Source organism: Coturnix japonica, chromosome 8 (assembly GCF_001577835.2).
Source record: "Coturnix japonica isolate 7356 chromosome 8, Coturnix japonica 2.1, whole genome shotgun sequence".
Classification (NCBI taxonomy): domain Eukaryota; kingdom Metazoa; phylum Chordata; class Aves; order Galliformes; family Phasianidae; genus Coturnix; species Coturnix japonica.
Window position 1 is genome coordinate 12,907,496 of NC_029523.1, and position 23,950 is coordinate 12,931,445.

At 37.1% G+C, this 23,950-nt stretch overlaps 1 long non-coding RNA gene across 1 annotated transcript; it reads right to left on the bottom strand.

Annotated features, from left to right (window-relative positions):
• Position 1: 1 nt before the first annotated feature.
• On the bottom strand, positions 2-22,987 carry LOC107317387. The gene is made up of 5 exons (XR_004308217.1): positions 22,694-22,987; positions 21,640-21,769; positions 19,331-19,435; positions 10,936-11,093; positions 2-138 (listed from the first exon to the last, which is right to left on the bottom strand). It is a non-coding gene; the product is annotated as an uncharacterized LOC107317387 (long non-coding RNA).
• Between the last annotated feature and the right edge of the window lie 963 nt (positions 22,988-23,950).

A 23,950-nucleotide genomic window follows, 5' to 3' on the forward strand; every position in this document is an offset into this window, starting at 1 on the left:
AGGGTTCAAGGCAGACTTCGAGAAACAGGAATGGTCAGAAATAAGGTATTGCTGATGGCCATTTTGGAAGAGCCTCCTTATTGAGAAAAATCCCTGAGAACTTTCCTTAAAGAGAAGTGAATCCTACACATTGTCAATCTAGAGAAAAAAAAAAAANAAAAAAAAAAAAAAAGAAAAAAAAAAGATGTCACAACTTGCCCTTCACAGTCCATTAGCAATATCTGTGCTCATTACTAGCAAGACGTGTTTCACGTAAAGGAGCCAATTCGGCAGGAGGGGCACTTGAGGTAATTAAGAATGTATTTACATTTTATAGAGCCATTGATGCCCTTATGTCCGAGGAAACCATATTAAAATTGTGCTCAGGGTATTTTTCCTATCAATAAATATTAAAATGGTTAACCCACACTTGGTCTGCTAGCTGCCTGCCATGGCTGAGAAATGTTAGCTAGCAATAAGAAGCAGACAAAAGAATATGTCAGACAAGAAACCAGCCCTCCAGTCTATTTCTCTTTTTGGGGGGGGTAAGTTTCCACTTACTATGTTATAAATAGTCTCATTTCTATGAATGAAAAATAGAATAGAAAATATCAAGAGTCTCAAAATTGTCACAGTAAGGAATAAAAAGAGCTCTTGATTTAAACATGATTTTTACTAAAAAGTTCTAGAAAATCTCCGTGTCATTCCCAGAGCATTCACAAGTAGGACATGGATCCAATATTCTGAGTTCATTTCTGTATGTTCTGCCTGTGCCTCCTCTTATTGTTGTCCCAGTGTTGCTGCTACAAACAAGCAGAAGAACAATAAACAGCAATCTAATCTCATCACAAAATCACCTTAAGAAATGCAGAAAGTAATAGGAATTTCATCCTCTGAACAGGCAGTCTTCCATTGTAACCCTTGTTATTTAGACAAGTGCAGCTAATATACATAATGTAGCCATAAATAATTAAGTAAAATAAATTACAGACCAACAAAGTCTGCATTAAACAAGACAGGCCTTTCTGAAAGCCATGCGGGACTTACAATGTGAAGATCAGAGTAAAAAATGAAAGAGCATGGCTAGTATGATCTGTCTGCTGCTCTAATTTTTAAAAATGATACCTAATCATTGTAGCGGCTATTGCCTGAGAGACCTGGGCCATGCTGAACCAAGTCATAAAACAGTATGAAAATGAAAAATGAGAAAGAAATGAGCATGTTAGTTTTGCATCATGCTCATGTGGTAACTTATTGTCATGACTCACAAACCCAACAGAAATAAGAAACTCCACCTAGAGCTGTAAATTCTTGTCAGCTCAATTATTTCACATGTTGCAGCTCAATTTAAGTTATTCAGAGCACAGAAAGGCAGATCCCTGATGCATCCTTCCATGCTGCTGGACTGGGTGAAAATAATAAATTGGTCACTGGAATACGCTGCATGTTTCCCAGATAAGGAATAGTATATTTCATATTCTTTTCTCATAGCTGCCTCTTGATGGCAGTAAATGGTTTACCACAACTACTGTATCTCAGTAGAGAAGTCCTGCAACCAAAGGAGGATGTATTCCCACCCTTGTTCATTTTACCTGTTACCTTCTCATCTATTGCAGCTGATGTCCCATGCTCTCCTGGCTCACAAGGAGCAAAAAAAACCCTCTATGATCTGTTGTTAGTTTTTTAAAGATTACTGGGAGCCTTTGGCTGAAAACCATCAGGCCACATTGACCTTGATGTTGCCACATGTGGCAAGTTGACAATTATCCCTTTTTCCCCTACATAATTGCATTAGGTTCCAGGAGTGAAGATGTGACATTTTCAATGCATCAAATGCATTTCTAGAGAATCACAGCAGGTTTTGACATTGCTAACTGTTTTTTTTTGTTGTTGTTTTTTTTTCTTCTACAAGCACCTGACATTCTTCAAAAAGTCCTTTTCAATACTAAGGTTTCTAATTCATCTCCCACTTCTACTGAAAAAGTCAGTAACATCTCTGTCACCCTTTCTCAATGGGCTTTGTGATCAATAGAATGGGCTACACCAAATGAGGGGGAGAGTGAAGAAGGATATTGTGCCCATCTGGTCTGCCCTTGTGGCCAAATCTGGAGTACTGGAATCCAGTCCTGGGACTCCCTGCACAAGAAGGATGTGGAGTTGTTGAGGTTGGTCCAGAGGAGGGCCATGAAGATGATCAGAAGGCTGGAGCACCTCTCAAATGGAGAAAGTTTGAGGCAAGCTGGGCCTGTTTAGATCAGAGAAGAGAAGGATCTGGGAGACTTTACTGCAGCCTTCTAGTACATGAAAAGAGTGTATTAACAGGAGGGAGATCAACTACTTACATGGTGTGACAGTCACAGGACAAGGGGAAATAGCTTTAACTATGAGAGGAGAGATTTTTTTACTCAGAAGGTGGTGAGGTGCTGGAATGGCATAACCAGAGAGGTTGTGGATGCCCATCCCTGGAGGTGCTCATAGCCAAGTTGGATGGGTAGCCTGATCTAGTGGGTGGCAACCCTGCTCATGGCAGGGGGATTTAAACTACAATCATGGATTATCTTTAAGGCATCTTCCAACATAAGCCATTCTATGAATGGAGGAGCAGGTGAAACAGGCCTCTTCATTTTTCCTTAGAAAAATCTGTCTCCCACACCTTGCAGGGATTGTTTTTTTCCCCCCTTGGATTAATCTACTGTATAGAGCTTCAGAAGTTCAACACTTGCTGAAATCAGGGTCTCTGAAAATCTAAGCTTTGATAACTCAGCACTGCGAAAAAAGACCTACATCCAGAGAACTAAGGAATAATGATTAACAAATTGCCTTCTGGTTTAGGTTACCCAAAGTTTAACTGAAGATTCCCTTTAGGACTTTTCAAGCTCAGCTACAGAAAACCATGGCTGTGTTAATACCCTGTCCAATGTCTTACATATTGAGACATCAGATATTTCAAAACATTAAAAAGACCTGTCCTAAAGAACGGCAACTAAATATTCATGAAGGAGTAGAGATAAAGTGGTGCTGAAGGTACTCAAGAGGACTAATGGGGGAGACAGACACTTTTAGAACAGGTATATTGATACACAGATATCTCTTAGTAGAGTATCTGAAACTTGCTATTCTATCTAATAATTCATATAACGACATGGGTGAAGAGTCTCAGAGAACACATTTTTGCTAGGTACAGTAAAACTGCCACGCTATCTGCCAGAATGTATTTCTGATTTGTTTTGAGGTTCACGAAAAGAGGTACTAACCAAAGATTCAAGCCATAGTTCTGTCAAAAGACATTACCGCTGAGCATTTAAATTATATGCACCAGACATAACTGTAAATTGTAAGATATACATAGATAAGTCAGATAATATGATGCAAATAAACCATGTAGCAGCAACATTAGTTTGCATATCAGAGTCACAAAAAGCAGACACAATTAAGGGACTGGGGAAAAAAACATCCCGTGAACCTTTCAAAAGGCCAGCTATATTGTGTTTATTTTAAGATTGCTTAACAGTAACACTTAATAAAGAGAACATCATGATTGTGTGAACTAAATTTTCAGTCATAATGAATGCTACAAACTTAACCTCCCAAGTTTAAATAGGCTACAATGCCTTGGGAGAGATACAAGAGAAATTATTTGATAAAGGTGACAGTTTTTCACACCTGAAAATAATGTTTTTCTTCTAGGCTCTCTTGATCAACAGTCTGTAGCCACACATTACAGATATAGTTGCAAGACCTTATGGTGTATACTTGTCACTACTTGCATAACTTACTAGGGACAGAGGATCACAGAGATTTTGAACATAATTTCCCACACTACAGGAGATTAAATAGACTACATTTGAAGAAGGCAAGAAGCAGCTATGGTCCTTGGCTAACAGAAAGTAAACTTCAACCATTTTCCTCATCATTTTTTCAAAAACTATAATTTTGTCTTGTAAAATATAGGTATAAGTATCCTGTGAAGCAAGGATATGTATTTGGTTTAAACAATTAGTTGCACAGGAGTGGATTTCTGTTACAGCTCTACTGGCACAAACTAAAATCATTACATTAATCAGCTGGAGAGTGGCAATTTTACCTATATAAGATCGATTGAACATCCACAGCTAGAATTTGTGCTGTTCCCCATACTCATCAATATAGAAGCAGCTGTGATCTGAAAGCTTTTCTGGGGTAAAAGGCAACACTAAAGAGCATGCTGGAAGAAAACAATCACCGTATTAGAGCTAATCCCCAGATTATTCTTCAATGCTACATTTATCTTCTTCATCCATCATGCTTTCTCTGATTGCTGTTCATTAAAGTATTAATTAAATAAGGAAATGAATACAACATACTTAAAGATTCATTGTAGATGATAAAAAAAAAAGTATTTTTATGACCATATATATCTTGAGAAGGAATATTAGAAGCTCTATTAAATAGTGCTCTCTTGTTACTATGATAAATGTGTATTCAGTGATAGATTCAATGTGAAACCCAGCATACATAACTCACCAACAAAACTAAATCATGCATCATCTCCTTGAAAACTGACAACTTTTTCTAACAGATATGAAGTATTTTCTCAGTGAATCTGTTGCTTATTATACTCTGCTTGTCAGAGCTACCAGTGACATGGCAGCATTTCTTATATATATATAAAAAATAAAAAAAAAAATAAAAAAAGGAAAATATCAGAGTCGTATCTAAAACGTACACAAGAAGAAAAGGTTTTTTGTTGACTTCAGTGGTCATTAATGAAGACATTAGCACTGTAGAAAAGCTAAAGCATTTGACACCTTTTAAAGACTTACCTGTTTTATTTTTTTAATTACTGTGTACATGTATCCATCATATGTCAAAACCCAGAATCCTCTTCTGCTAAATATAGGTTCTTTAGCACTGATTCTAACTATGGTGGCATCTTAGGATTTCTTTTGAACAGGCAGTGCTATTTAACAATCATTTAATTGCAATCTTAGCATGAAGTAATAGGCAGAAAGATTAATATAGACAAGACATTTCTGGTTAGGATTAACCAGAACAGTTCTTTTGGATATAGTTCTAGCACTCTTTTTGTTTTCATTTGTTTTTATTTGTTTTACGTTCATATTAAAAAGTCTTCAAAATTTCAAAATAAAAATATTTTGAACACTTGAATATTTTAGTTTTGAGAATATCAGAACAATATCTTTGATTATTATGCTTACCCAAGTTCAAAACTCATTTGTATTCTTCTTTTCCCATGGAAGACTATAATTTGGCTGCCATTTCCTAAATAAAATGCATGGACAAGGTTTTCTCTAATTTAGAGCAGACCTTGGCATGCCATCAGATCCTTTTGCAAAGAGGCTGGACAAACAGAAATGTTGGGGATTATTCCCCTGATAGCATAGATGGTATATTTGCCTTAAAATCTGGATCTCTTTCACAAGGTCATTCAAGCTCCCCAAGAGCTTGTTCGCTGGAGGGAGACAGAGAAAGAACTGCCTGCAGCTGACCTGGACCATAGACAGATATATCCATAGATTTGCTTTATTGCTGAACATCTGTTCATGAGCCATATGCAGTTCTCTCAGCCATACTGCAACTTGAAATACAAGAATTACCTGGATAGTAAATTAAGAAGTATTACTGTGCTACCTGCCATACATATTCAACAACCTGCTCTGCCTCCTACAGTCTGCACTGTAGAAGACAATCTACATCCTCTTCAATAACTGAAGAGGCTAAGAATCCACTGTCCCTCTGCTGAAACAGCAGGGTGAAAGAAAGGCTGAAAATGGATGTCACCTCTCCAAGCTGGGGATTCTCCTCCTCTCCACTGAATGGCTGGAGTCATTCTTCTCTGCAGGGAGGATCTGTGAACCTCTAGAGAGGTGCGAGGGTGGAAGGACACTGGTTGTGCAATGCCTCTGTTCTCAGATGGAAAAGGAGAGGCAGATGTGTTCTTTCCACAAACAACTGGCATCAGGAAGAAGTTCCTTGGCATACAAAGGGAGGAACCTGACTCCTGAGAGTCTCCTGGTGAATTTATAATCAGAAAATAATGACAGAGAAATTACAGTGCTGTGCTCTTAAACTCAGTCTCCAGTACTTCCTCTCTCAGTGCCTATATGTATCAGAGCCAGACACACTCCTGCCTAATAAATGTTAATAGCCCATGTCCAAGAAACTCAGTGCAAGAGATACTCCTGATTTAGTTGTAGATTTAGATAATGAAAATACATCTTCTGCTATAAATGATACAGTTAATTCTTTCAGTCGTTTTTAGTTCTTCAAGTGAAAGAAATAATGAGCCTAAGAGGAAATTCTATGCCTATTCCTGAGGGCTTGACTCTAGCAGAGCTCCCGCTGTCCTCAATGGCTTGAGGGTTGCTGAGCATGTAAGACCTTCAGAGTCTGGATCAGTACACTTAAGAACGTGCAAATCTAATACAACATGCCAGCTGATCACTAAAGGCAGATCGGTGCTGGCTTGATCATTAAGGAATAAGAGCTGCCCTATTTTAGAGCTTGTTATTCCAGCTATTTTTTCACTCAGTTTCTGGATGTTTGAAAGATAAAATTTTCACGCAGTGTGAAATACCTCCTTAAAATTCCTTAAGTTGGTGATGCACACCCTCCAGGCACCTTTGAAAATGTTGAGAAATTTGCCTCTATTGAAGTCAGTCGAGAGTTTTACTACCAAGTTCAATAATACTGCATCTTGCGGCTTTCTACTGACTTCACTCACTCTGACTCCTCTGGTTGGCTGGCTTATTTAAAAGGTGTGAGAGGAAAAAAGCTGCCTGAAAATAATTTTTCCACAAGAGTGATAATTATTGACTTATTTTCTACTTTAGAACATGAAAAAGGGTAATGACTCAATAAACGGTTTGAGTTCATACATCATTCCTAACATTCTTCATATTTATAATACACACAACACAAAAGAGCACATTTCTAATTCAACCATTCCCTAATATTCTAAGTATTCTATGCATTTTACATCACTGAGGAAGAATTAACACAATATAAATTCTCTGTATATGGAAGTACCATTAATACTCTACGCTTAACTGTTCAAATGCCATACCTTTTAAAGGTAGCACTGCTGTGTCCAGGTCATAACTAGTGCTGAACAAAGAACTGTATACACTGTTTGTATTTTCTTTTTACTTCATTAAACACTTCTAAAAGACTCATTTTAATCCATTAAGAAATAGTATTCCTGTATAATTTTATTGCTAATGCACCAAAAACACTAAGAATAATGCGATTAAACTGTACAATATTTTGTAGGATGACAGTAAGTCAAGCCCTGAAATGCTGACAGTGAGAGAACCAACAGCAGGCAATGAAACCATAAGTCTCTTCGACTTTGTGACGCAAAATAATTGATAAGTGCCATGCTTTAATGGTTCAGGAAAGAAAAAAAAAAAAAAAAAAAAAGAGGGGAAAAAAAACCAACAGGTACAGGGTCAGTAATAGCAACCTCATAGAAATACTGTAACACTGCTGATATTAATAATTAAATATACAAGAAATCTCAATAAATATTAAGTTATTTGCTAAAGAAATCTATGCCAAGTGGCTTTTTGTGTGTGTGCAGATGAACTGATTTATATCAGAGAAATGGAGAATCTGCTTTAGTCGATCTTGTTTTTTTCCTCCTCAGAGCTGTAGAATTATAAAGTGCAAATCTGCTTAAGTTGGGCTTTTTTACATTTATAAAGGGCTACACTTGATTTAGCAATACTATTTTTATTTGTAATGACAGAGACACATTTATTATACATTCTGCTAATCTTCAGACTTGCATTTTGACAGGATTAGGAATTTATACAATATGTAGACCTTAGGTTGCACATTAACACTGAAGCACTTTGATACATTTGGTTTTTTCAAGCTAAGACTTAGTATTTAAAATAATCATTTTGTGTTTCTTGCTCTCTGAACAATGAACCGTAGTAATCTTTCTGATGGTAATGATAGTATTTTCTGTTTAAATTATGTTGTGTTTGTGCATTTATGGTGTCACTTAAAACAAAATCCAGCAGGTTTTCTTTTTAGGTATCTTTTAAGAGGAGCAGAAGTGAATATTTTAAGAAAATGACACAGAAACTGAGTTTTCTAAAAGGTACACACTTCCCAGTACGTATTTTATAAATATTTAAATGAAAGATGATCAGAAACTTATAAATAATTGTGTTAACATTTTAGGAATTGTAACGGTGTTCTACAGCTCGGTAACAGATTTCCATACTGAAAGGATTAAAGGACTTACATTTGGAGAATGCAGAAACTGTTAGGGCTTTTTCCCCTTTTCCTATTCAGCAAGTTGCATCACTGTTTCTGATACACAGACTAATTAAATATGATATTCACATCTACAGATGGTATATGATGAAAATTGACAAAATGATTTCATTAAAATATTAATGCAGAAATTCACAACATTGGAAATGTACAACAGCTTCTTTTCAATCATAATAATGAGAAACTTATTATTCATTTGCATGAGAATGGCAATTTAGTATGGCAAAACAGATCCAAATGCATCCCTGCAGTTTATTGCCTTAGGTTTGCAAACTGCCTTAACAGCCATCAGCCAAGAAATGTACATGTCATCTGCAAATCACAAATCACAGATCTTGACTCGAGTGATTGCACAGGGAGAAGTGCTGAAGGGTTCATAGTGGCCAGAACAAGACTTAAAAGTGATGTGAAATAGGGAGCAAAAAGGGCTGCAATTGCCTTGGAGCCTAAAATAGACTGAGCTTCAATGCCATGGAAAAAATCACCAGCTTCTCCATCATTTCTTTAAAGGTCAGAATTTTTGTAGGTGGATTGGGAGCGCAGTGGATTGCAGATGCGTTTAACAGCAGGGTATTTTCCGCTGCCATGACCAGTTAAGGAAGATTTTCAAAAACACATCTGCTGGTAAACAGTTTGGCCCTACTCTGGGTCATCTGCCTTATCTGTGCTCATTGCTGCATGAATTCTTACCTGGATAAAGTCCCAAACCTCACATCAGTCAGAGTTAGGCTTTCAGTACAGTCCATTACATTTTTTAGAGAGGTACCACCGTGGTTTTCAGTTGGTTTTATAATGTGGGTCTGCTTCTTCGCAATGTATGAAGCACACTGGCAGCAGGGCCACAAAGCTTGCCGCTTCCCAATTCCTCATCACGTATCACCCATCAGAAAGCAGAGCACAACATGAAAGAATACATAAAGGGAAAACATAAAGGACTCAGAAAGAGGACTTCTCAGTGCTGCAAAAGAAGGCTGGTTTCAGACGCTATTTCATATACTTTTAGACCAGAAATATTGTGCCGAAAATTATTTAAGAGAAGTTCAAACATAAATTGTTCACAGACAGATCTAGAAGGCAGTGAATTCATTTTTCTTTTCAGCCTCTCTCACTCTGCAGGTGATTAAATGCCCTTGGTTTAAGATTTCTCTTCCTCCAGTCTGCTACAATAGAATTTGTACTTCTGCCTGGAACTGGAAAGGTTAAAAAATAATCCTCTTTATTAAATGGGAGAACAAAAAGCAATTAAATAAACAAAGGCCTTTGCAGGTTGGACTTCATGCTGATAAATGTTTCTACACTTTACACGTACTTGTATGATACTTAAATATCTCTAAGTAATTTAACTTTTCTAAATGTTTATTAGTCCATGGTGAGTGCACTGGATCCTCTTCTGGGATCGAGATATGAATTTATAAGAAGTGTAAAGTATTTAGATAGTTTCAAACAGATTTTAGAGCACTTGTAACATCTGGGGAATGATTTCTACTTGTCTAGTCTACTGTTTATTTAAGAGAGAAATACAGGCAGTTCAACCAGCTGAAATTCTCTGTACCCATGGTAGGTGAACCTGTTTGTCTTAATGTTAACTACAAAGAGGACGTTAACTTCTTTGGAGTTCCTTCTCTCCCACCTCAACCTCTGCCACTCAAATTACAGCACGCATAAATTAGCTTCTTGTGTCTGTAAAAAAGAGGGAATCCCCACTGAAAGCAAGTATCATGGGAAGAACTGAAAATTCTTTCCAACATACTCTCCTGTGAAACAAGACACTGGGAGAGCCTCAGAGAGCAAAATTAACTTTGGCAGTGAAAAGGTAACACTGTTACCATGACACAGTGCTTTTCACAAAATCTTTTGTTTTGGTTTTGAAAAGACATGCAGCCGGGGCAGCCTATTTCTTCACAGCTGCAACATCTACCTGACATTGTGTTTGGTTATGTCTTCCAAAATAGCTCTTACTGCGCATCCAAACAATTTGTCTACACATTTATTATTTGAAAGTTTTGCTATTCACACCTTGGACTTGAATTTGCAATTTATAAAGAGAACGAAGCCATATTTTTGTTCAGTTTTTATCCCACCTTATGTTCACCTTCAGAGGCTACTGTTTTTTCTTGCTACAGCCCATCACAGTGTTGCTTAAAACACCGATCAAAGCCAATGAGCACCTCAGAGGGCTGAATGCTATCTTTTAACATAACTGGTAGACACTGGGGAAAAAGCAGAGGAAAGGAAGAAGAGGAAGAAGCTGGAGTCCACAGGCACCGATACTTAATTACTTAACATGAATCTATTCCGAAAAGCTGAAGCCATCATCTCTTTGATGTGGACTATCTTGTGGGTCAAGCAAAATTTTATAGTTCTTTGACAGTTTTAAGTGTCCTGCATTTTTAACAGATGCTGCTGCAGCATTGGGAAGAGCTGTGGTTGTACATTATTGTATTTCTTCCTTTTGTTTTCACTTATTGAACCTTGAGAGAATTTTTACCCCCTTTTTTCCATCTGATCTGAAAGTTCAGTCTTGTTAAGGCAAAAATAGAAAATTGCATTACTTCTATTTTTACAATAAAGATATTTTTGACTGTCATAAGTCCATGAGCCAACAGCAACTTTGCCACCAAGCTCTTTCTAAAGCAAATCTCTCCTGCTTTGTCTGGTCGTACTCACCTGTCCTTCTCCACTGAGCTTTTCTTGAGTCCTGAGGGGAGAATGCAGGATGTTCAGTGAGGAGAGAAAATATCTGATGTTCTTGATGCAGAGGCAGTTTTCCCCACATTCCTTGGTTCTGCTGTTGGTCCCTCTGTACCACAAAAGGATTTCTGCACCTGTATGGGGAAGCAAGAATGGAGAAAAGAGAGCTGGAAGAGCTGAAAATACTGGAAGAAAGGAAAAAAGGAAAAAATAAAAATAAAAAAAGAAACATTAGACATCTCCCCAAGGCAGTGAGGAGGGAACACCATGACTCCAAATGATAGACAGCGACAGACCATTGCCTGGTTACCGTGAAGACTTCCTAAAGGTCTTATAGTTTGCAGTACTTGCACACAGATTTTTCAAATCAGTCAAGTTAGTTTCTGAGGAGAGAATGATAGTGTGAAATCAGCCTCTTCAGTCCAGATCAGACATCACATCTGAAATTTTGCTCTGCTTCTCACCCTCTTTCTTAGTCATCTCCTTGCCCAGACAACCAGTTCCCCCTCAATGCTATCATTTGTAACCAAGGCAAAGCAGATCATTTCACGATCCCTTAGTCCTGGTTTAAACTAGATGGTCCCTAAAGAATAATACTATCAATGCTTAAAATGATTGCTAATCCTACTGTGCTTGAAGAAGAATAGATATGAGAGGGTAGTGGGTAAGAGAGCCTGAAATTACTGTAAAATGAATGAATGAAACACCTAAGTTTTCCTCTTATCTTCTTTCCCTTCCAACAATTATCTAAGGCAGCTACTGAGACCTAACTACCAAGGATCCATGCAAATATCTGCTGTGCTTGTCTGATCAATGATTCAATAGGCAAAGAGGGGTCTTTTTTCCATGCTCATCTTTGATTTCTGCACAGAACTATGCTAAGCTTGTGTTTCTCAGATGAAAGCAAGTGGTACAGTTTATGCTAAAATGACAAAACAATTTGAAAGTGAATGTGTATAATGGAGAGAAGAACTTAAGCATGTGGTTGACATTATTACGTTTATTTCTCAGTGAGACCTGTCTTTTCACGACATTAATCAAAAAACTGGGTCACCTCACAATGGTAATTTCCTCGGAATTTTGAAATTCGTGAGTCAATTTGATCCCTTTTTAGCTGAACATTCGCTATGCACAGCAAGGCTGATGGAGCTCAGCTAGCTCATCAGACTTGTCATCGACTGTATGTGAAGAGTTTATATCCTTAATGGGATCAAAGGTTTTATCAGTGATCCTTCGTAAACGTAAACAGGTGAAATATTTTTCTATCAGCATTGATTCCACACCTGACATTTCTTCTGTTGATCAGCTAATGGTTATTGTCCGTTATAAAATCAGAGACAAGGAAGGTTTATTACCTTCTTAACAACCAAGATCTGTGCCAAAGAACATCCCCCATCCCCCACTGTTTGAATCCATCTTGCAACAACTGAATATTAATAACATCATTTGCCATTGCCAAGGACAGACTTGAAATAATGCTAGTCTGGACATTATGAGGAACTTCTCAAAATATTGTGCAGTGTTTTAAAATGCAGATCTCCCATTAAAGTCAAATAAAAGTCAGTCAGCTAAAATCCTAGTCATCCTTCAGAAATTTAGCACCAGAAATGTCTCCAGACAAGGATTCTTGAAAATAAAGCATCATCAGAGTCAGCCACCCACTTAGCTGTTGTTGTCAGCACTTAATAATGCTCTTCTTTAGTGTCCTGAATTAACTTGGGATGTTCCCCTTCATGTCTATGAAACTGAGAATATTCCTGGGTATACCACATTTTTTAAAAGTACTACTGCCATCAATGAATTAAGACTTACTTATTAAATTCTTCAGCTATCTAATATGACACTTGTTAGGCACAAAAAGAAATTAAGTGATGAAAATTACCTGTCCGCAGTATTATAATATTATAGTATTGCATCTTATTTAAGCAAATTACATTTATTGGGCTAAAACCTACACAAATAAATATTTATAGGAAAAAAATCATACAATTATTAAACACAGTTCAACTATATCTAAAAAATATTACGAACCTTAGAAAAATGAAAGAAAAATATCTTCTGTTGTCAGAGAAAACTTTACATTCTATCTCAAGTAAAAGGATTTTTAGGAAATTTTGATTCACCTAAGATGAAGAATAAATTGCTCTGAACTGTATAAATCACCTGCTGCAAAAGTGACCATGTCTAGAAATATGGCAAACAATATCAAGTTAAAAAGAAGAAAGGATATTTTTACCTAGAGAGGATTAAGACCAGTTTCTCCAGGCAGAACATGAGTAACTTCAAGTCAGGTTCATGCAAGTCAGTCATAGCCACAGAGGTAGAAGTGAGCCTCTGGGCTTAATATGCAAGATTTGATCCCTTGTCCCTAAATCAGCATCAGCACTGACAGCTGGATCACCAGGAGTATGGCTACACAGCAGAGCACAAGCTGTACAGCGATACTAAAAGAGCACTGACCCAGTACTGGGATGGTGCAGGGTACAGGCTAGGTCTATCAGCTGATCAAACAGCCTCATTAGGCCATGCAGAGCAAGAGCCATTCAGAGCTGCTGGGCCTGCAGTAAGTCACTCAGAGCTTCTGGTGACTGCACAAAGAAACCTTTTGCTCTACAAACCTTTACTGAAGAACTTACCAGTAATCTTTTGTGTTGGTCTGCAAATTCTGAATCCTGCAAAAGAACATCACATGCTTGGCGTATCTTAAATCTGCAGTTTGCTCTGCTCTGCCTCATTACTCCTCCTCCTCCTATTATTATTATTATTTTGTAAGCTAATTTCCATCAAAATCAGTTCTAATTTTTAGGTACCAAAACCTGATCTTAGATGCTAAAGAAAGACCTTCTGGTAACTGCTAGAGTGGTAGGAAAGAGTCAATGAACTGTGGTAAACAGTAGGCAACAGAGAGAGAAAGATGTATTGATATTACCAAAATGATGTACAGAAGCAAAAAATAAAACATGAATCAAAATGAGACTGAGGTCATCATACTATTAGAGATCAGATTATCATTAATGTGAAGTTTGAATTCAGATGAAGTTAACACTCATCTCACAGAGCCAAAGTAAAGAAAGTAGCTCTCCCCCAAATCTCCAGATGAGATCTTCTGCTGATGGCCTGACTATACAAACACTTACTGCGTGTACTGATGACTAATGCAGATAATATCTCTGACACAGGGAGAGTTTCCCCATTTGATGAATAAACATGGCTCTACTGCAGAAGCAGGTCTCAGTTCTGCAAGCTCCTCAGAGCAGACTGCTTTCTTGCTCAGGCACGTTGCATTCTGATGGCTTTATGCATTACAAAGCATAAGCAAGGATATAGGTTTCATACTTTTTATTACCAGATGTTAACTGAAGATATATGTATCAAAATTACTTTGTTAACATTTATTATTATTTTGATTCAGTGGTTTGAGACTGAGATCCGTAGCCCAAAAAACTTTAATGAACAATTGTGCTGCAAAATGTACTGCCTAGTTCCAGTGCCTGCTTTTCAAGACAAATACTGGAAAGCAGGACAGTTGAAAGAATGAAAACAATCTTCTCAGATACCATTTTAGATCATATTTACTCGATGGTACTTAGTGAAAGCAACAGGTGACATTAATACTTCAGAAAAATCCACATATTTGAAATACAGCTCTTAAATTTGATGGAGAAAGACATAAAAAAATCTAGTGTATAGAAAAATGTAGACTAGATGTGGTTTGACTGGAGATGTGTACATTAAACAGTGAAGGACATGTTGGTGTGTTATGTTTAGATGTCTTAGTCATTGGGCCTTTTTTGGGGGGCTTTTTTTTATATATTGTCAAACCTGGATCCTTTTTCAAAATCTGTGCTAACAGAGAGATATCCAGCTACAGTGGGACAATGTATTCAACTCACAGCTCATTTTGGTGGCCTTCTTTCTCCAGGAATTAATTTATTTATGCACTCGTTATGCATGGGAAAACCAGATCTGTGAAAAAGTGCATCCTCTGCAGTCCACTCAGATTGCAACTGATCTTCGCACAAATTGACTGTAAAGTTTATATTGCTGGGGAGTAGCCAGACCATGTTGTTGTTCTTTGTGTTGAAAGTGGCTGAATCCCTGATGCACAGTGAAGCAGTGCTGGGCACCAAAAATGTTTGTGGATACTTTTCAGCATAAAGTCTCAGCACAAGGCAGGAGTTAATGCTACCTAATTTTTTGATTACTCAGACACTAAAAGTTGTTCAGGAATTAGTTTCCCTGATTCAAGTTGTTTGATGAGACACAACAAACTACAGAATCTAAGAAAGAGAGGCAAAGTTCCACCTTGAATGAAAAAGGATTAAAGTTCAATCTGAAGTTTACATTTCTTAGGACAAATATACTTTTACTCATCCTTTTCCAGTCCTGCCCTTTCCATTACATTATTCTTCTCCTCTTCCATGTAGGACATTCACGTTTTTGCAACTACAAAATTTAAGCTGAAGCACAGGTGTCAATGATAATATGAATAACATCACCCAGATCACCCAGTAGGTGATCAGTAGGACAGTAGTGACCCAGTAGGAGAACAGGAATAAGATCTCAAACACCTTTTGCTCCAGGATGATCCTGTGACACAACCTCATCAGAGCAATTCAACTGCAAGATTGAATTTCAGAACTGCAAGTTTTTATATAACAAGAAACATTTCATACACAAAAACTAACAAAACAAAAATGAGCGAATGCAACTGAAGCTGAATGAGAAATCCTAGCAGTGCACAGGAGAAAGTGCTTTGTCCATTATGAAAACATGGGAATAAGCATGTCTTTCCTATGATCAATAGTGCTTTGAAAGCAGATGAAAGTGAGGGTCATCTCCTGCAATCATCGTGCACGCACACAGCTAATGGCAAAGAAGCACTGTGGTTTCCTGCCTGACTATGAGACTGAAAGTCTATGAACCTTTGTAATGTTCTAGGGAGGTCAGAGGCAACCTCCACCTCAATACATGCCCTTGCACTGGCTGGAGAGATGTTAGATCTCAAGCATACATTCTTCCAGCTTGGTAAAGTTGCACTGGGGCACTGAGAGAAAAGCAATGTAAGGCTGCAAGTAATTAACTTAGACAGAGACAACTAGAGCTAATTCCAGCAGAGGAGAAACGAACAAAAAATTGATAGGGGCTGGAGAAGGAGTGCAGAAATTTTGTAATATCTAAGTCAGCAGCCCTTGACACTGTGAAGGAAGTTGAGGGGAGTTTTCTATAGAACACAAGTAGTTATTACAAGCCACCCTGCTAAGGCTGCTGAAAATGAAAGAAGATGCACCCCACCTCTCAGCAAGTTAGCACTGAAAAACCTGAGTTGTCTTGCTTGTATAATAGACACTTCCTATGTTAAATTCAAATTCATGTAATTATGAAATCAGTGTCCAAAAAGTATATAAGCTTAGGGGGAAAAAAGTAGGGAAAAGAACTTTACTACTACAGTTTTCTCTCTCAGCTTGGTTTCTCCTATTATTCTTTTTTTTATTTTGGAAATATCCAGTGAAATCAGAAGATATGTATGCATATCAGCAAAAGATTGTGTCAAAGGCAAAAACAACTGATGAACTGCCTAGTTATAAACATTTGAAGACTGCTGGATGAGGGAGAAGGTAAGATTAACAGAGTCCTGATGACAGTAAGATAGAGAGCATATGTAACATTCAGAAAATAGTGACAGTAATTTCATTAGAGCATTGGAAAAAAATACTGAAACATCAATATACTGTTCAACCTCCTCTGTCAACTTCGCATCAGCACAGACCTCAATAAAGTCTTGCAACTCCACATGGCTGTTTCTTTTGTGAAGTACAGTCATCATCTCCTGACCCTTTCTTTATTGTAACTACTTTTGAAGTACATAAACAAGTACGAAAATGTGCTTTCAAAAAGGCAAAATAAACACACTGCCAAACTGAGCACTGGAGATCTGATTGCTACCAGGCTTATTACAAGGGAAGAATGTGGTTTACTAGAATGTCAATAACTTCAGAAATTAACTCCCAATGAAATCTAAAGGAAAGAAAAGAAAAAGAAGTATGTGCAAATAAACCTCTTCACATTAGCACAGCATTGCAGTTAAGATAAACATCAGACTGCAAGCAAAACACTCATTTCCAAAGCTTGCTGCTTTGAAAATCAAGCTGCATATCACACAGTAACTTTTGCTTTCCATTTTTCTCCCATAAGTTTTCCAATTTCTCTTTGAGCTGGGTAAAATACCTTTTCAGATAGGGCTCCATCCACATCTTCCCTGCACTTTTTTTTTTTTTTTAGTACTTTCCTTCCTCAATTGAAATCACAAAACGTGGATATTTAAAATCTATATACAAAATAAAAATTATTAACATATTTCAACTTCAAAAGAAACTCTCCTTTTTCCCCCCCCCCCCAAGCAGTAATTGGATTTGAATTTGGCAGAATTTATGTCATGAAAACTTTCCATGACTATCTTACTCTGGAAGACCAAACAACATGTAAGCAAATCACACACACTCAAACACCCACAAACTACTTCTAAGAGGTAACCACAACTTCCTCTTTTGTTACTCAAGCTAATTTTGTCCTCATACAAATATTGACTTTTCTGTGGATTTATTTGCATCATAGCAGGGAAAGAATCTCTCAGAATACTACAAAACATAAAATTGCAACATTTTTTGTTATTTTACCACATTGTCCAACGGGAAAACACCCTGCAATTACTGATAGATGTACAACATTTACACGTGGATTATCCACAAACTGTTGTTAGCATTTTGCTTGAATTACTCAATCACTGCCATATTAGGCAAGATAAAGCTCATGCTTTCAAGAAGGGGCATGGGTTTTGGTCACCATTGATGTAACACACAATATAGATGAGCACACAAGATGCATTTACTAGCACTTCATACGCATAGAAATGTTTGGAAGGCAGCTGTCAGATTTTGCATGTGTGTGTCTTGTCAAGAAAAACTGGGTTGGTGTCAGTCAAATTATCTTGTCCATCAGTCTGTTAGGAAATATACTGAAAAGCCTAAAACAAGATGTTGAAAGAGATGGTGTTATTTCTTCTGTGAAAGGAGGGGATGTTTTATGTAGCAAATCTGACAATGAATTTCCAACATGAAAGAATCCTCTTACTACATCTTAGCTAACTTCCTTGATCCAAGGTTTTAGAATAACCTGAGAGTGTCAATCAGGAAGAAAACAATATAAAATGTCTTGATAAAAACTCAGTTCTATCAGGCAAAGTCAAAAGAAAGCAACCAGAAGGATCAACACATCAAGACAGCATTTCTTTCTTTTTCCATCACCTAAGGCAGCTCTTCCTCTAAACTAATGGTTCTAACTTGATGAGTAAATCATTGTTTATACTTATTTAATTTGCAAAAACTGGCTAGTTCAGCTGTGTCCACTGCTCCTTCAAATACAGAAATCATGCCAAATATTAACAGTAGAATAACTTCCTCCCCTTGGGCCTACTAAGAAGAAAGTAGGGATGGGTATTTAACCCTTTCAGCAGCAAACGTCTTGCTCATCTAACCCCTACTACTCTGCCACTGAGCATGCTCCTAACAAAGCCACTCTACAATCAAAATATCTGTGTTTAGAACGTATGTAATTCCCCTGCTGTAAGTTCATACTTGAAACAAAAACAATAGCCCCTAAATTTCATCAGTAGTAACATTTTAATGATAGCCCATGAGTGACCCTAAATATGGAGAATGATCAATGGTTTTGACAGATAAAAAAGCAGGACTTCCAAACATGAGATGCTGAAGCTACTGGAGATAATAGTACAACAACAGTGTGATGTCGGTCTCAATAAGCAGCTAGTCTGAAGACAGAAGAGCAGGAATTCAAAGACATTCTACTGTTGTTTAAATGTCCTGTTTTGCCATCATGTCAGACAACAGAATAAAAAGTTGACCACAACAAACATGTTTCCCAGAAACAATCAAGCTTCTGAAGCACCAGGAACAATTTCTCCATTTGCCACTTGAAAAAGACAGATAATTTTAACAGACATATCTAAGGATGAACACGGAAGAAATTAATTTAGTAGTGTAGGGAGAGTTTAATAAGGCATATCTGTAAGGATTCATTCTCAGTATAAACCTATGCATAAGACACCATCCTGTGATTTCAAATATACCTCACCACATCAGAAGTGATAAACAACATTTAGGCCACTCCTCGTTTTGCCAGAAGCCTCCACAGTTACTTCAATCACTTTTGTTAATACTTCCTGCCACTACTTTGCCAGATCCTATGCTTAAAAGACTAGTTTCATCCATATCAGTACAGAAATAACATTTTAGTGGTCATGCATTTTCTCATGTATTGGAGAAAGCAGGAAACTTTTTCATCGTGTACTGACCTCATTGTTCCAAACAGCATTTTCATATGAAGAAAGAAGCTGTAAATGGGACTCGGTGAAATGAGACTATGTTTCAGTCCTTGTAGTAGCTCTTCCATACTTCATCTATCAGCTCAAGAGAGACAGTAATGAACACCAAGCAAAGAATGCGCATTTGTGTTCAAATCAATAACAAAAAGAAACAGCTTATCTTTAAAAACAAAAAACCCTACTGCAGATTCCTGGACTCTTATTCAGTTTGTTTACAATCTTTCATGACTGCAATTCACTGTACACATCACATCCCAAACTTTGATCCTGAATTGATAAAATGCTCTTCTTGTTGAGACTAGAGACTAGTATCCACCCATCTACATCAAGCCTTCATCACTTGCATTCACCAGAACAACTTTCAGAGCAAGGTGAAAAGACGGAAGCTCTCAGGAATCATTGCTGGCTGTAAGCATGAGAGATGTGAGATTATACCAGTGTGAACAGCTAGGATTCCGGTACATTGTCACAGGATACTAGGAGGCTCTCTCACCACAGTTTCCTCATGAAAAACACGTATGATGATAACATTTCTTTTTCCCAAATAAAATAATTCTATCATTTTACAAAACACTTAAACTTTGATTCTTCAGACCAAAGATTAAATTCTCTTTCACACTTTCATTAGATTTATTGTCTTTAAAAAAGTAAAGCAAATGGCAACAAGGAATACTTATCCAATTTACTGATTTAGCCAGGAGGCCTCAGTCAATCTGAGTAAAGCCTCAACTATGTTAATAGAGAAATATGGCATTTGGATCAGTGATTTATACACCTGTTCTTGAATGGAATGTTTAACATATAACTTTCCAGTAATCTGCAGAATTGTTCTAAATTATCCACTAGAAAGGTTAATGGTTAGAATTTAAAATAGCTATTAAATTCAAAAATCCACAAAAAGTGCTTCATTTTTCATTGGATAATAATGTGAATAAGCAATTAAACCACCATAATGCTACCAGTCATTCCATAGGACTTTGCATATATTAATCATCCTTCACACATCATTCAATCCTTTTGTGCTGGTTAACTGTAATAGTCTATCATTCATTCATCTAATTAATTTTTGACATTGATCTTAACTTTCAAAATAAAGCCTTAAGAAAGAACTATTTATTTTACTAATACAAGCATAACGTTTTTTCATTTGAAAATTATCCCATTTATACCTACAGCTCCTTGCAAGAAACCAGAAGTTTAAAGTTTGAGAAAGCAGATTTCCCAAGGTAAAAATATATATCGTTAGAAAAATAATAATAATACATGTGTCTATGAGTACATTAACAACAGCGCCCACTTACCAGCCTGTTTCAGGTTATATACAAAGAGAAATGCAACCATGCTGTTTCACTTTAGCACAACCTTACAGTTTAGCTTTAAATCATTTCTGAGGAAAGGCTTCCTGCAGGCTTTTCACTTAAGCAGTTGTAACTACAACTGCAAAACACTGTTGACTGCTGGACTCCAGAGACTTGTTCATTACCTGTCATTAAATGTTTTAAAGTTTGCATAATTGATCCAGCCAATAAGTCATCATTGATTTATAGGGGTCTGTGCTGAAGAGTTGCTCGTTAAAAATTCATAACACTGGTATGTGTCTTTACAATCCATTAGCTGTTTACGTACCCACAGTCCTAAGATTGATTGACCTTGGACTGAGATTCTCATGGACTCTTTTTTTTTTTTTTTTTTTTTTTTAAAAAAAAAAAGAAAAAGAAAGAAAAAGAAAATCTGTTTCTTTTCATATTTTTTTACACAGGTTCACCATATAGAAAAGCAATATTTCAGCCTTCTCCCTTGACGGCTATACTTTGATTTTTTTTCCTCTCCATCAAAACTGAAACTTTAGTTGAAATGATGAATAAATAAAGCATACTCCATAAACAGCTTTCCACTATTATTTAAGCTTGTGAGCTGTGCTCTGTTAGTCTCCTTTCCCCACCATCAGATTCAAGTGTGTAAATGTTCTAAAAGGCTTTGAATGTTTTATGATGATTTCAGGGAATGATGGAGTAATAGCTGAAGAGCGAAGCTATTAGTTTTAATATTTATATTGAGTGCTCTGAAACATTAATGTGACAGGATGTAAGATCAGAGCAGCGGGACATATTTACTTCACAACCATTGCCACGTGGCAAAAATGTTTATTTTCTGAAGCTCTGAGGCCAAGTTTTTTCACAAGAATTTAAAGTTCAGATTGACATATACATTAGCTTTTCCTGAACTCTCTACTTATTTTTAGGAAATAAAGATCAGTTACTCTTTTGGATACAGCTTACTTGAGTTAGGTAGGACCCAAGCATAATGACTCTGGAGGTGCATCATGGTCTTTTTACAGAAGTTTTCCAAAGCTGATAATAGTTCAGAAATTCATCTCTCCATCTGCTGTGTCTGCTTCTGAAAGAGCACCTTAGTGAAAAAGAAAACAGACAGTTATTAAAAAAATAAACATGTTGGGCTCAAAAGCAGAATCATCATTAAAAGGTTGTTTCTTATTGTCTTCCAATATTTCATGCATGAAGTAAACCAACCCTGTAAATGTCCTAACTCGTTGTGTTTGGTTCTTCTGTTCAAACTAGTAAGCATATTAAGGTAAGTGATCTTAATTACCAAAGGTCAAACAGTGCTCACCCCACTTGTGTGGTTCTCATGGTCTTCAGTGAACAAATAAAGGAAGCAAGCTGAGATCCCTAGGGAGAAATCTTCCTATCAGATTTGCAGAGTGGATCAGATATAAGTGGAACAAATGATGACTTATTGCTGCTACATTATGAAAATGTTTTCTCCAGATGTTTCCCTGCTCTGTTTAAGGACTGCATGAACTGATATCACCACTAGGAAGATAGTTCACAGATCTCCAGAAGGAGAAATAGTTGGGTCTGTTTGGGTGCCTTGTTGCATGGTAGAAAAAATAAGTTATATTGAACTAAGACAAGCAAATTTAGGATAGAAGTGCTCAGTAGGCAATGAAAGTTACCTACAGATCTTAGTTCTCTCACAAATATTTCATGAGCCTAATTAACTTTTGACTTAGTCCTTGGTGACCTCCACTCACAGACAGCTTTCCCTAACAAGTTGCAGTTAGTCTTTCTAAGAGGGGAGAAAAAGAAGATCCAACTCTACTTTCCCCTTTAACTTTTCAGCATAAAAGAAAGTTTAACATTGCTAACAGTTAACATCTTTAATACTGAAAAACTGCCATTGCAAGGATGAGCACGCTACATTGTTCAGCATAACCGAGCTCCAGTACTAGAGATATGGACTCCTTTGACAACAACAACAAAAGCAAACAGGAACAGCAGCACTGCAGTTTTTATCCTGGTATTAACTTACCTCTGATTTGAAATCCAGCCACATGAATGGATAGATTGTATAATTGTTGTTTGGTGTTTTTTTTTTCTACTGCAATTTAATTTCCACTTTTCTGAAATTTATCTGGGATGATATTATTTTACTGCTTGGATTTATGAGACTCATTGACTTTTATAAGTAGTACTGAATAAACCAAGGAACTTCACCATGTAAAACCAAATCAGAAGGTAACCCTGTACATAACTCAAAAGGAGATGTATGAACAGTCAGTTTTCTGGTTACAAACCATCCCCACAACAGAAGCAGCCAACAGAGATGTTCACAAGAGCCTTTTCTGGTGAGTCACAATAGGGCAGAGCATGCAGCATTCCATTCTACAAATATAGTTCTCTAACCTTCATGTCTAGTGACGCACAATTTTCTGAAATATTCCTATAAATGAGTCAGTTCCCTATGCACTTTGAAGATATCCAGAGTTACAGATCACTCTCTATCTTTTCCATGCATTCTTCCATTCTTAGCTTGCTTAAGACTGTTTCTGAAGTCACTTTTCTAGATGTAATTCTTTTGGTAGTTGAATTATACGATGTAAAACTTATTAGGCTGGGCTTTTTAAACAAATTTAAAGGGAAAATGAAATATGCTACCTGCACTTGTGTATAAAGCAACTCTATAATTTCTTGGAACTCCAAGATCCATCTGAAAAGATCATTTCCAAGCATCTACCACCCTTACAGAAACAGCCTTTCAAGAGCGCTGGAGGAGATGTTCTACCAGGAAATACAGGAAATGAGGAAATGAGTTAATGCAGGAAATGAGGGTAACAAACATTGGGAGAACGATTTGTCTCACTGAAAATCTGCGACTAATATTCTGACTCATGTTTGGTACAGCATCTTCTAAAGGTGGATGAAACACAAGAAAGTTGAAGCATCTGCTACCTGTCAGGGCTTCTCCTCATGGCAGAACTCTACTAAAACACATTCTCTACCATGGCAGTTCTCCCCTTTGTAACAGAGTAAATACTTCCACTACAGTGTACAAAAGCTGCTGTTTTCGCGCTGAGGCCAAAACAGAGTCCAAGACAAGGTGTGACCATCACAGAATTGGTATCCTGTCTTAGTGGCAACATGTTGCTCAGGAACTGAGCATGGCACTGCATGGATCACTCTTCTCCTAAAAGATGACATTTCAGGCAGAAGATAATGTGACTTACAGTATCCTTTGTCAGGGAGTTTCTACATGAGTGCCGGAATCACAAAACATTGTTCTCTCAGC